Below are 12,089 nucleotides of genomic sequence, written 5' to 3'. Positions count from 1 at the left end.
AATGCCAACACTTCTCTATTTGCACACATTAACAGGGAGCTGGTGCATTCTATGTGACCACACTTAACAAATGAGCAGCATGGGAATATCTGAATAAGCTGTGTTGCATCTACATCTGGGGTTTCGACAAATGATGAAGGTTTCAGTGGAATTGAGGGCCTAGAGGGGTTTGTGATGATTTGGTTGCAAGAAATTAACTGGAAGCGATGCCCTGCCTGCGGTATACCTCCATTGACTTTGGCTGAAACCAGCAGCACATCTGAACAAGGGAGAAGCTGGCCCCAGGCGCTGCATGTGAGATCTGTGCAACAGCAAAAACTTACTTTTCACAGAACCATCACTTAAAGAGAAACCGTGACCAAGAATTGAACTTCATCCCAATCAGTAGCTGATACCCCCTTTTACATGAGAAATCTATTCCTTTTCACAAACGGATCATCAGGGGGCGCTGTATGGCTGATATTGTGGTGAAACCCCTCCCACAAGAAACTCTGATGACCATGGTCCTGGTCCTGTCTGTGAACCTTGTTGCATTGTGGGAAATAGCTGTTTACAGCTGTTTCCAACTGTCAAAAAAGCAAGCAGCAGCCACATCACCTGCCAGCAGTACAAAATGTCAACATGTGATAAATGTCAGAATGTAAATCAGGTATTTAAAAGATTTTACAATGGGCAAACACTGACTAAATCATTCATACATAATTATTGTAAGAATGAAGCCCTTTTTTTTATTACATTATTTTCACTGGCGTTCCTCTTTAAGCAAAAAAAGATCCGTTTTCAGTGTGTGCTTTGGCAGAGCTTTGGCACAGTCTGTACAGGTGCATTGTCACAATGTAGTTCCCTTCAGGGGCAGACCTACCATGAAGCCAGCTGAATCACATGATTCAGGCAGCCAAATCTATGGGGTGGCCTTTGGACAAACAGTTTCCACTCTGCTCTCCTGCCTGCCTTCCTGGCACACACGCATCCCTGAATCCCGTCCTCATTTGATCGGTGACACCAGCCGCCCTTCACCACAATTGTATCCATATTTATTCCACTAGCATCGCATGTTGCACAATCCGCACCACCCGTGGTACCTGGCTAGCTTATGTTGCTACGGTAACGCACCTTACATTACTTGCATAGTGAATCAATGCCAATGAGTGGGGACTGGTACAATAAAGTGTTACAAGTTATATTATGTTCAAAAATAGTAAATCTTCACATCTTAACCTCTTGAGGACCACAGTGTTAAACCCCCCTAAAGACCAGGCCATTTTTGACTTAATGGGCCACTGCAGCTAGGCGGAGATAGCCGAGTCTCCTGCGCCTGCGCAGTAGAGCGGACCCAATGGAGATCGGCTATTTCCGCCTAGCTCCGTCAGAAGAGCCGCAACAGCGCCCCCGCTGGAGCCTGGAAAGGTAAATATTGTACAGGCTGTAGGGTCTGTCGGGCCGCTGTTCGGAGGGCTGCAGCGAGACCCCCGTGGGACAGAGGATGACGGGGGAAGCCTCATTAGGATCCGGAGGCTTCCCCCTCCCAAGGTGAGTACCCCCCAGGGGACGTTTTTATTCTTACAGTGTCTCTTTAAGGCCTAGCTGCAGGGCCGCACAACTCAGCACACAAGTGATTTCCCCCCCACCCTTTTCTCACCACCAACAGAGCTCTCTGTTGGCGAGGTCTGATCGCACCCCAGGTGTTTGTTTGTTTTTAATAAATATTTATTTCTTTATTTCTCTAATATTTGTAACTTTTTTTTTCTCTTCCCCCTCTCTCCCTCTCCCCGTCAGCCAATCAGCATGATCAGCTGTGATAGGCTTCAGTCTATCACAGCGGATTGCTTTTGTGCCTCTGGAGGAGACAGCCAGGTGACACGGTTGTCCCCTGTACATCGCTGCCTTAGATCTCAGCGCTGTACATAGTGAATAGATGGCGGTTTCGCGGTTTAACAGTCCCCTAGCTGTGATCGCCGCTGGGAGGCTGAAGGTGGAGTGGAGCTTCGCCTACCAAGCGGAGATGTGCACGCATCACCGCGCAATCTCCTGCAAAACAAGCCCCAAGGACTTTACACCGATCGGCATCAGGCTGTCCTGGGGCTGCCTCCGCGGCCGCGCCCACCGGCGTGACGCGGTCGGCAAGCAGTTAATATACATATAATGGAAGGAAGGGGACAAAGGGAAAGGTATTGGTAGGATGGTAATGGGGATATCAACTCACATATCAATTGTCAAAGTGGGATCAAAACTGATAAACCTTAACCCAGAAATATGTGCAACTTGCAAAAAGATGTAGGATATCATCCAAAAACAGATACAAATCACATACATGGAAAATAGCAGCACTAGCAAATAAAAGTGGAACATGTCCATAAATTGTCGTAAATACAATGAAAGTAGATTGATATAGTGCTGTTTAGATTGTACTACACATCATATTCTGGGTATAACTCAAGGGGCTTGATTCACAAAAGCGTGCTAAGTGTTAGCATGCCAGTGAAAAGCCACTTAGCACGCTAGAAAATAGCACGCCATCAGTAACAGCTTTGCCGTGCAAACTACTTAGTACCCTAGTTTGCACATGCAAATGTTTTAGGCGTGCTAACTGTTAGCACCCTTTTGTGAATTAAGCCCCAGGTGTTTCATGATAGAGAAATAACTTCATCAGGAGCAGCTGAAGAAGCCACCTACTTTTGAAATGATCTATCAATAGGGGACAAGAAAACATTGCTACAATAAGTGTAGAATAAACAGGAGGTTGAGAAGGCTAGAATAGGAAAGACAGCTGAAACGAAAACTAGGTGTGGGAGGGAAAAACTCCCTGAGGGACGGGAGTGAATTGAACACAATGGCAAGGCCGGATTTACACCTTTTGGGCCCCTAGGCCAAGTATATTTTGGCTCCCCTTTCATGTGCAGCAGCGCCCCTCCTATTCTATGTGCACTCCCCTCTTCCATGTTTATCATCCATGTACTGCAGCCCCTCCCATTCCATGTACAGCCCCTCTTCCATGTGTATCATCCATGTACAGCAGGTGCTTTCTTTCATGACCACCTCCCTTGAGCACCAGTTTCCCGTTTTCATATATTGTTCTGAAATTTCATACTCCATTGTTACATTAATCCCTCTTTGATGTTCAGGTGCCTCTTTGCGCTGCAGCGACCCACAGCCTGGGCCTTTGTGGCCATTCCAGAAATCTGGCCCTGCACAACGGTGGGGATGTAGGCGTGGAAAATAGGAAGAAGAGGCAGTAACCTATGTGGTCCGGTGCAATCCAGTATGGTGCAACCCAATGAAGAAATACAACGTGCAACAGGTGCCAAAATAAAATTGTATAATGATTACTGCCACCAGTGCAACAGATGTTGCCAGACTGCATACTTGCTTCCTAATCAGGAAGACATTACCCTTGAAGACAATAGTTTGCGAGAATAGGCATTTCCATGAACATTGGGCTTGATTCACAAAGTGGTGCTAACTGTTAGCACGCTTGTGAAAAGCCCCTTAGCACGCCTAAACATACTTTGCGCACGGGAATTAGTGCTCGCGCGGTAAGTTTCACGGTCACGCGCTAAGTTTAGCGCTGCCCAGTGCGCGCAAAACGTCGCACCGGGTGCAACGGAAATGGCGCACCTGATGCGGCCAAAACATTGCATTAGATGCTCCCTAAACATCGCATGGCTGCGTTTTCGTCGCACGTGGTGCAACGTTTCGCGCGCACCGGGCAGCGCTAAACTTAGCGCACGACCGTGAAACTTAGCGCGCGAACTGATTTAGCTTGGTGCGTGCTAACTACTTAGCACCCTAGTTAGCACGTCCAAAGCCTTTAGGTGTGCTAACTAGGTTAGCACCGCTTTGTGAATCAGGCCCATGGTGTTATACGTGCTGTAGTTGCACTTTCTCATAGATTTTATCAGATTTTAAATACTATATATACAGAAAAAATAAAATGTCTGTGATCACGCTTTTCCACTCTAAATTCACTTTCCTAAAATATGATTGCCCTGCAAGCCCCAGCACAAAGTTTTGTGTAGATTAATTTTCCTGCTTGTGACAATACTAATCACCTCCCATACTCATGAGAATTCTTTTTCATACTCATATTGTCTTGTTATTGCTAAAGATTTGTTATTGCTAAAGAAGCTTTGCTGAGTTAGCTGTGTTTTAAGCAATTAAAGTGCAGACCACACAGGACCTGTTTCCCATCTAGTGACAGAGAGATGTAATGAATGTTGTATATTACCAGTCATCACTTCTCATAGGAATCAGTCAGTAAACTGGACTGCTAATACTGTATAGGGTTTCTGATTGTTGATGTTAATGATGTCAAAAATAAAGGGTCCCATTTGTTGTTACAACACTGACACCTTTTCCACAGCTCTTACAGACTACATTGAAAAATTCTGGTCACTAATGAGTCATGGTTCGTATAGCATTACCGCATACGGTAATGCAGAAAACAGCTGACTTTACCAAGCACTTAAGAAAATGTCAATTCAGGCTGTTACCGCATGGAAAGCTGAAACTACCGAGCAGTGAGGTAAATTACCGGCTTGTGCGGTTATTTGCTCAACGCATGTCAGTAAATGTCAATTCATGAAGAGTAGAATATGCGGTAAAGCCCAGAAACATATGCTCTGGTGTGTCGGAAACAGTGCAGAGACTATGCGGGAGCCATGACTCACAGAAGAAGAGAGGGATAAATTATGACTGACAGGAGCAGAGAGCCAATAGAAACAGTCACTGTCTCTCTGATACACTGCGACACCTTCTCAGGAGGGTCAATCTTTTCTACCCCCCCAGGCAGCAGAAGAGAGCACGGGAAACAGAAGTTTCCCCTGCAGCCCTTCAGACATTTAACCCTTTAGGTTCCTGGCTGTCGGAGAGATACGTAGAGAGCATATTTCTCTTTCATCAGACTGGTTGCGACTGGCCGAAGTTACGGAACTCAATACTGGTGATACAGAAGGCTGAGAACGATGGTGTGGGGGCAATCCGTGCGCATGGGGCTGAAGGAATCCCCAGGTATGTATAACATTTTTATATTTTATCGTCTCTGGTTTCCTTTACACTCCAATTGGGTATCATAGCATCATTTGTTGTAGATGGTACAGTGTTCTCATTGGGCCCATGGCAGGGGTCGAGTCCTGCATGAACGCAGGGGGACGACGTCCACTCACTTTTTTTGGAGAGTGGACGCCGTCCCCCCTAGCACCCTGGAGGGGAGCAGCGCAGTGGAGAGGAGCATTGGGCAGAGCAGCGGGGAAGGGTGGACATTTCCCCCCCCCCCTCACCTTGGGGCTCCTCTTCCTGGCTCTCCCCTCCATAACAATTGCAGCGGTGGCTGGCGGCGGTGACTGACAGCGAGCATCAGTGGGCAAGGCCGGATTTGTGGGCAGGCCAAATAGGCCCGGGACTAGGGCGGAGCTTAGGGAGGGGTGGGTTAAAAAACAGGTAGTGTCTAACAGTTGTCCATGTCATCCCCACAATTGCCATGTTGTCCGCAGCCGCCCCCCTGCATTGCTCTGCACACACTGTCTGTGTGTGCAGCAGCGGTGCCGGCTGCTTAAAACAGGGACAGCTTTAGTTTTGCATCAGGAGCAGCAGCTACATCTTTACAGACGAGCTCGCTGTCATTTACTGGTAGTGCCTCCGCCCCCTGCCCCATATTCAGTTTCAGCCAATCATTTCTGTGGATTCAGCATGAGGAAGTGCCAAAGCTGCACTGCGATTGGTGGATGGCTGGTGCTGGGACCTGATTGGTGGAGACTGCAGGCGGATTTTCTGATTGCTGCAAGTGGGAACTGGGAAGCTCATGGACTCTGGAGAAGGTACAGGATGGCGGGCAATGGGAGACGGGGGTGACACAGGGCAGATAACATCAGCAGAACAGGCAAGTGAGTGACTTGCCATGATGCAGCTACTATGCATACAGAGGCTCTAAGTGCTCTCCTCCCCACTTCTGTATTTGCAGACAGCGGCAGTGAGGCCATGGCTGCTCCAGGAGGAAGAGGAGAAAGGCAGCCAGCTGACACATGGAACTTAAAGAGGAACTGTAACGACAAAACGGCCCCTGGGGGGTACTCACCTCGGGTGGGGGAAGCCTCCGGATCCTAATGAGGCTTCCCACGCCGTCCTCCATCCATCAGGGGTCTCGCTGCAGCCCTCCGTGCAGCGGTGACGTAATATTTACCTTCCTGGCTCCTGCGCAGGCGCTCTGACGGCTGTCGGCGCCGAAGTAGGCGGAAATACCCGATCGCCGTCGGGTCTGCTCTACTGCGCAGGCGCAAGTTTCCGGCGCCTGCGCAGTAGAGCGGACCCGACGAAGATCGGGTATTTCCGTCTATTTCCGTGCCGAAAGTCGCCACAGCGCCCCCGCTGGAGCCAGCAAAGGTAAATATTGAACTGACAGTCGGCACAGTCGCCGGCTGTTCGGAGGGCTGCAGCGAGACCCCCGTGGGACAGAGGACGGCGTGGGAAGCCTCATTAGGATCCGGAGGCTTCCCCCACCCGAGGTGAGTACCCCCCAGGGGATCTTTTTAATGTTACAGAGTCTCTTTAAGTGATAATCCTCTAACCAGCTCTGCACAGGAGAGAGGTAGTGTCTGATTCCGTGTTACACGGATGGACGGAGCAGGCAGCGTCTGCTGTGCTGGAATGTGACACTGACAGGCTGTCTGGCTGAACGATCCTCCCCCCTCTCCCCTCCGTGAGCTGACATACACCATTCCTTCATCACAGGATACAGGGGTGAGAAGGGAGACAGTGTAGGGTGCCTGCTTTTTCTTGTTCTCTAGCAACTGTGTGGTTAGTGTGTGGGCAGGGAGGCTGAATGATACTAATGACAAGCATAGCAGCAGTGGCGGCTCCAGGAAATTTTTTTAGGGGGTGCTATGTAGGTGCTGGACCAATTTCCGGGGGAGCTGACGACCTGCGGCGCGCGAAGCGCGTCGCGCCAAAAATGGGTGAGGTTACAACCTGCGGCGCGCGAAGCGCGCCGCGGCGAAAAAATGGGCGTGGTCATGACCGGATGAGGGCGGGGCTAACTGTAATTTAAAGTGAACCCAGGGTGAGAGTGATATGGTGGCTGCCATATTTATTTCCTTTTAAACAATACTAGTTGCCTGGCAGCCCTGCTGATCTTTTTGGCTGTAGTAGTGAACTGAATTACACCAGAAACAAGCCATGCAGCTAATCTTGTCAGTTCTGACAATATTGTCAGAAACCCCTGACCTGCTGCATGCTTGTTCAGGGTCTATGGTTGAAAGAATAAGAGGCAGAGGACCAGCACGGCAGCCAGGCAACTGGTATTGCTTAAAGGGAGATAAATATGGCAGCCTCAATATTATTCTCACCTCGGGTTCCCTTTAAAAGTGCAACGCAAAGACAGAGGGCCCAAGTTTTGGTGACCCTTTTCCCAGAAAATTCACATAATTGTGCAGGTTTTCTCAAGAAAATACACGTAATGTGAGCAGATTTTAACAAAAAACACGTCCAATGACCCCAATATGCACAATCGTTATCAGATATGGCCCCAATATGCACAATCGTTATCAGATATGGCCCCAATATGCACAATCGTTATCAGATATGGCCCCAATATGCACAATCGTTATCAGATATGGCCCCAATATGCACAATCGTTATCAGATATGGCCCCAATATGCACAATCGTTATCAGATATGGCCCCAATATGCACAATCGTTATCAGATATGGCCCCAATATGCACAATCGTTATCAGATATGGCCCCAATATGCACAATCGTTATCAGATATGGCCCCAATATGCACAATCGTTATCAGATATGGCCCCAATATGCACAATCGTTATCAGATATGGCCCCAATATGCACAATCGTTATCAGATATGGCCCCAATATGCACAATCGTTATCAGATATAGCCCCAATATGCACAATCGTTATCAGATATAGCCCCAATATGCACAATCGTTATCAGATATAGCCCCAATATGCACAATCGGTAGCAGATATGACCCCAATATGCACGATCGTTAGCAGATATGACCCCAATATGCACAATCGTTATCAGATATGGCCCCAATATGCACAATCATTATCAGATATGGCCCCAATATGCACAATCGTTATCAGATATGGCCCCAATATGCACAATCGGTAGCAGATATGGTCCCAATATGCACAATCGGTAGCAGATATGGTCCCAATATGCACAATCGGTAGCAGATATGGTCCCAATATGCACAATCGGTAGCAGATATGGTCCCAATATGCACAATCGGTGGCAGATATGGTCCCAATATGCACAATCGGTGGCAGATATGGTCCCAATATGCACAATCGGTGGCAGATATGGTCCCAATATGCACAATCGGTGGCAGATATGGTCCCAATATGCACAATCGGTAGCAGATATGGTCCCAATATGCACAATCGGTAGCAGATATGGCCCCAATATGCACAATCCGTAGCAGAAATGACCCCAATATGCACAATCGGTAGCAGATATGACCCCAATATGCACAATCGGTAGCAGAAATGACCCCAATATGCACAATCGGTAGCAGAAATGACCCCAATATGCACAATCGGTAGCAGAAATGACCCCAACATGCACAATCGGTAGCAGATATCGCCCCAATATGCACAATCCGTAGCAGATATGACCCCAATATGCACAATCCGTAGCAGATATGACCCCAATATGCACAATCCGTAGCAGATATGACCCCAATATGCACAATCCGCATCACCTGAAAAAGAAAAGAAAAACCCATTTACTCACCTACAGCCAGAAGACCTTCTTTCCCGACCTCCTGTCCCGAGTCCCGACCTCATTGTGGCGCGCAGCGCCCGCGCGCCCACGATCCTCTTCCTTCCCGACGTCACCACGAGACTTCCTGCCTGCATGCAGAGAGCAGGGCTACGGGAAAATGGCCGCCCGAAGTCTGCAGAACAGGGCTCCGGGCGGCCATCTTACCGTAGCCCTGCCTGCTGCTCCGTGCTGCCGGTGTGTGAACTGACTTGGCGTCTTTTAGACGCCTGAAGTCAGTTCACTCCAGGGGGTGCTTTGGGGGTGCTTGGACAATTCTAGGGGGTGCTCGAGCACCCCCAAGCACCCCCCTGGCGCCGCCCCTGCATAGCAGTGTAATTACACTTTTACTGTACATATGCATACAAAACTTTCTTTTGCTCTTGTCTCCATGCCCTTTTTCTAACTTTCTCTGCACCCCCTGCCCTCTTCCTATCTACCCTCTCTATAATAAGTGCTTTGTGTCCACCTGCATCTTTTAACCCCTGCCCACTCTTTACTTTCTATTCCCTTTCTGCCCAGCCTCACTCTTTTTGTGCCATCTTTCTCTCTCTGCCCTCAATCCCTTCCTCCCTCTTACTCTCACAGCCCTCTTGCCTACTGTGGAGCTCACAAACAATCTAAGCCCTATCATAGTCAGTCTAACGACTTACCATATTATTATTATTATGTATTTATATAGCTCTGACGACATCTGCAGGACTTTACACAGTACATAGTCATGTCACTGACTGTCCTCAGAGGAGCTCACACTCTAATCCTACCATAGTCCTAGTCTAATGTCCTGCCATATTATTACTATGTATTTATATAGCACTGACATCTCCTGCAGCACATTACAGAGTACATAGTCATGCCACTGACTGTCCTCAGGAGCTCCCAATCTAATCCTACCATAGTCATAGTCTAATGTCCTACCATATTATTACTATGTATTTATATAGCACTGACATCTCCTGCATCACTTAACAGAGTACATAGTCATGTACCATAGTCATAGTTTACTTAGTATGATTGGAGGATGTGGGGGGGAATATAAATACCACAGTCTGGTACATTGCCAGTCTATGTTCTGTAATGCAGTCTATCATATACCGAGCTAAAATACATGTGTAGGCTCTATTTAGTCTCTGAAGGGGCGGTTGGAGAAATTTGGCCTAGGGAGGTGAAAGTTACAAATCCGGCCCTGTCAGTGGGCGGGACTTACCTCCTCCAGTGTTCCGGCGAGTTGACGCTGTGCGTGCCGCTGCTCTGGTCTTCACTAGACCAGACTAGCTGCACGCACAGCGTCAACTCGCCGGAACACTGAAGGAGGTAAGTCCCGCCCACTGATGCCCGCTGCCACTGCCAGCCACCGCCGCAATCGTTATGGAGGGGAGAGCCAGGAAGAGGAGCCCCAAGGTGAGGGAAGGGGGGGAGGAACGTCCGCCCTTCACCGCTGCTCTGCCCAATCCTCCTCTCCACTGCCCTGCTCCCCTCCAGCTGGGGGGACACCTAGCAAGATATACTGGGGACACCTATAGACTGGCTATACTGGGGACACCTATGCACCTGGCTACATATACTGGGGACACCTATACACCTGGCTATACTGGGGACACCTATACACCTGGTTACATATACTGGGGACACCTATACACATGGCTACATATACTGGGGCCACTATACACCTGGCTACATATACTGGGGACACCTAGCTATACTGGGAACACCTATACACCTGGCTACATATACTGGGGACACCTATACACCTGGCTACATATACTGGGGACACCTATACACCTGGCTACATATACTAAGCACATATACTGGGGACACCTTTACACCTGGCTATACTGGGGACACCTATGCACCTGGCTACATATACTGGGGACACCTATACACCTGGCTATACTGGGGACACCTATACACCTGGCTATACTGGGGACACCTATACACCTGGCTACATATGCTGGGGACACCTATACACCTGGCTACATATACTGGGGACACCTATACACCTGGCTACATATACTGGGGTCACTATACACCTGGCTACATATATTGGGGACACCTGGCTATACTGGGGACAACTATACACCTGGCTACATATACTGGGGACACCTATACACCTGGCTACATATACTGGGGACACCTATACACCTGGCTTTATATACTGGGGACACCTATACACCTGGCTACATATACTGGGGCCACTATACACCTGGCTACATATACTGGGGACACCTATAAGTAGACCTGGCTACCTATTCTGGGCACATCTATACACCTGGCCACCTATTCTGGGAATATCTATACACCTGACCACCTATTCTGAGGATATCTATACACCTGGCTACCTATTCTGGTGACATATCTACATCTGGCCACCTATTCTGGGGACAACTATACACATGGCTACTTATACTGGAGACACCTATAGACCTGGCTAGCTATACTGGGGGTACCTATTTTGGGGGAACTGCTGTCAGATCTGTATTTTTGGGGAACCGCTGATGTCAGATTACGTGTATTTTGGGGAACCGCTGCCAGATTGTGTATGTTGGGGGACCACTGCTGCCAGATTACATGTATTTTGGGTGTTACGTGTATTTTGGGTGATCCACTACCAGGTTTCACGTATTTTGGGGAACTGCTTACAGATTATGTGTATGTTGGGGGAACTGCTGCTGCCAGATTGTCTATTTTGGGAGAACCACTATTATCTGTATTTTGGAGGAACCTCTGCCAGATTATGTGTATTTTTGGTGAAATGCTGTCAGATTACATCTACTTTTTGGTGATACACTACGACAGAGCTCAAACTTCCCCTGGCAGACCTTTTATACCACTACTAAGGCCCTGCATATTTGGCCCCACCCATGACCACGCCCACGCTATGCTCAACCAAGCCCATTTTCTGGAGCGCCACGCGGGTCCACTCACTTCTTTATCCAGGACTAGACCCCTAGTTGAGTGTCCATGAAAGCAAGGATGTAGCTAGGCAAAAAGGGGGCATGACTGTGCAAGCCCAGAGGTGACCAGACCAGGAACAAAAGGACTGTCAGGTATGGAAGGTGGAGTGACTTGTACAGGACACAATAAAACTATTTTAGCCAAAGAACAACTTCCTTTTGGAATGCATTTGGACACAGCAACCTTCTCCCACCCACCCATACTTGTCAGAATATCACAACCTAACAAATCAACTATGTTTCTTCTTGTTGTGTCCCAACAGATTTGTCACAGTAGAGGGTGAGTCCTTGACAATGTCGTCTTTTGTTACATCTTTAAATATGTACCCACTGAGCTTATATAATGGAAAGAATGGTTA

General features: G+C 48.3%; 1 long non-coding RNA gene across 1 annotated transcript; it reads left to right on the top strand.

Moving 5' to 3' along the window:
• Positions 1 to 587: 587 nt before the first annotated feature.
• On the top strand, positions 588 to 4,983 carry LOC137534264 (uncharacterized). The gene is made up of 3 exons (XR_011024351.1): positions 588 to 649; positions 3,123 to 3,298; positions 4,901 to 4,983. It is a non-coding gene; the product is annotated as an uncharacterized lncRNA (long non-coding RNA).
• The last annotated feature ends 7,106 nt before the right edge of the window (positions 4,984 to 12,089 follow it).

This window comes from Hyperolius riggenbachi, chromosome 10 (assembly GCF_040937935.1).
Source record: "Hyperolius riggenbachi isolate aHypRig1 chromosome 10, aHypRig1.pri, whole genome shotgun sequence".
In the NCBI taxonomy this organism is placed as follows: Eukaryota; Metazoa; Chordata; class Amphibia; order Anura; family Hyperoliidae; genus Hyperolius; species Hyperolius riggenbachi.
Note: the sequence above shows the minus strand (reverse complement) of the source record. Positions and strands in the feature narration are given on the sequence as shown.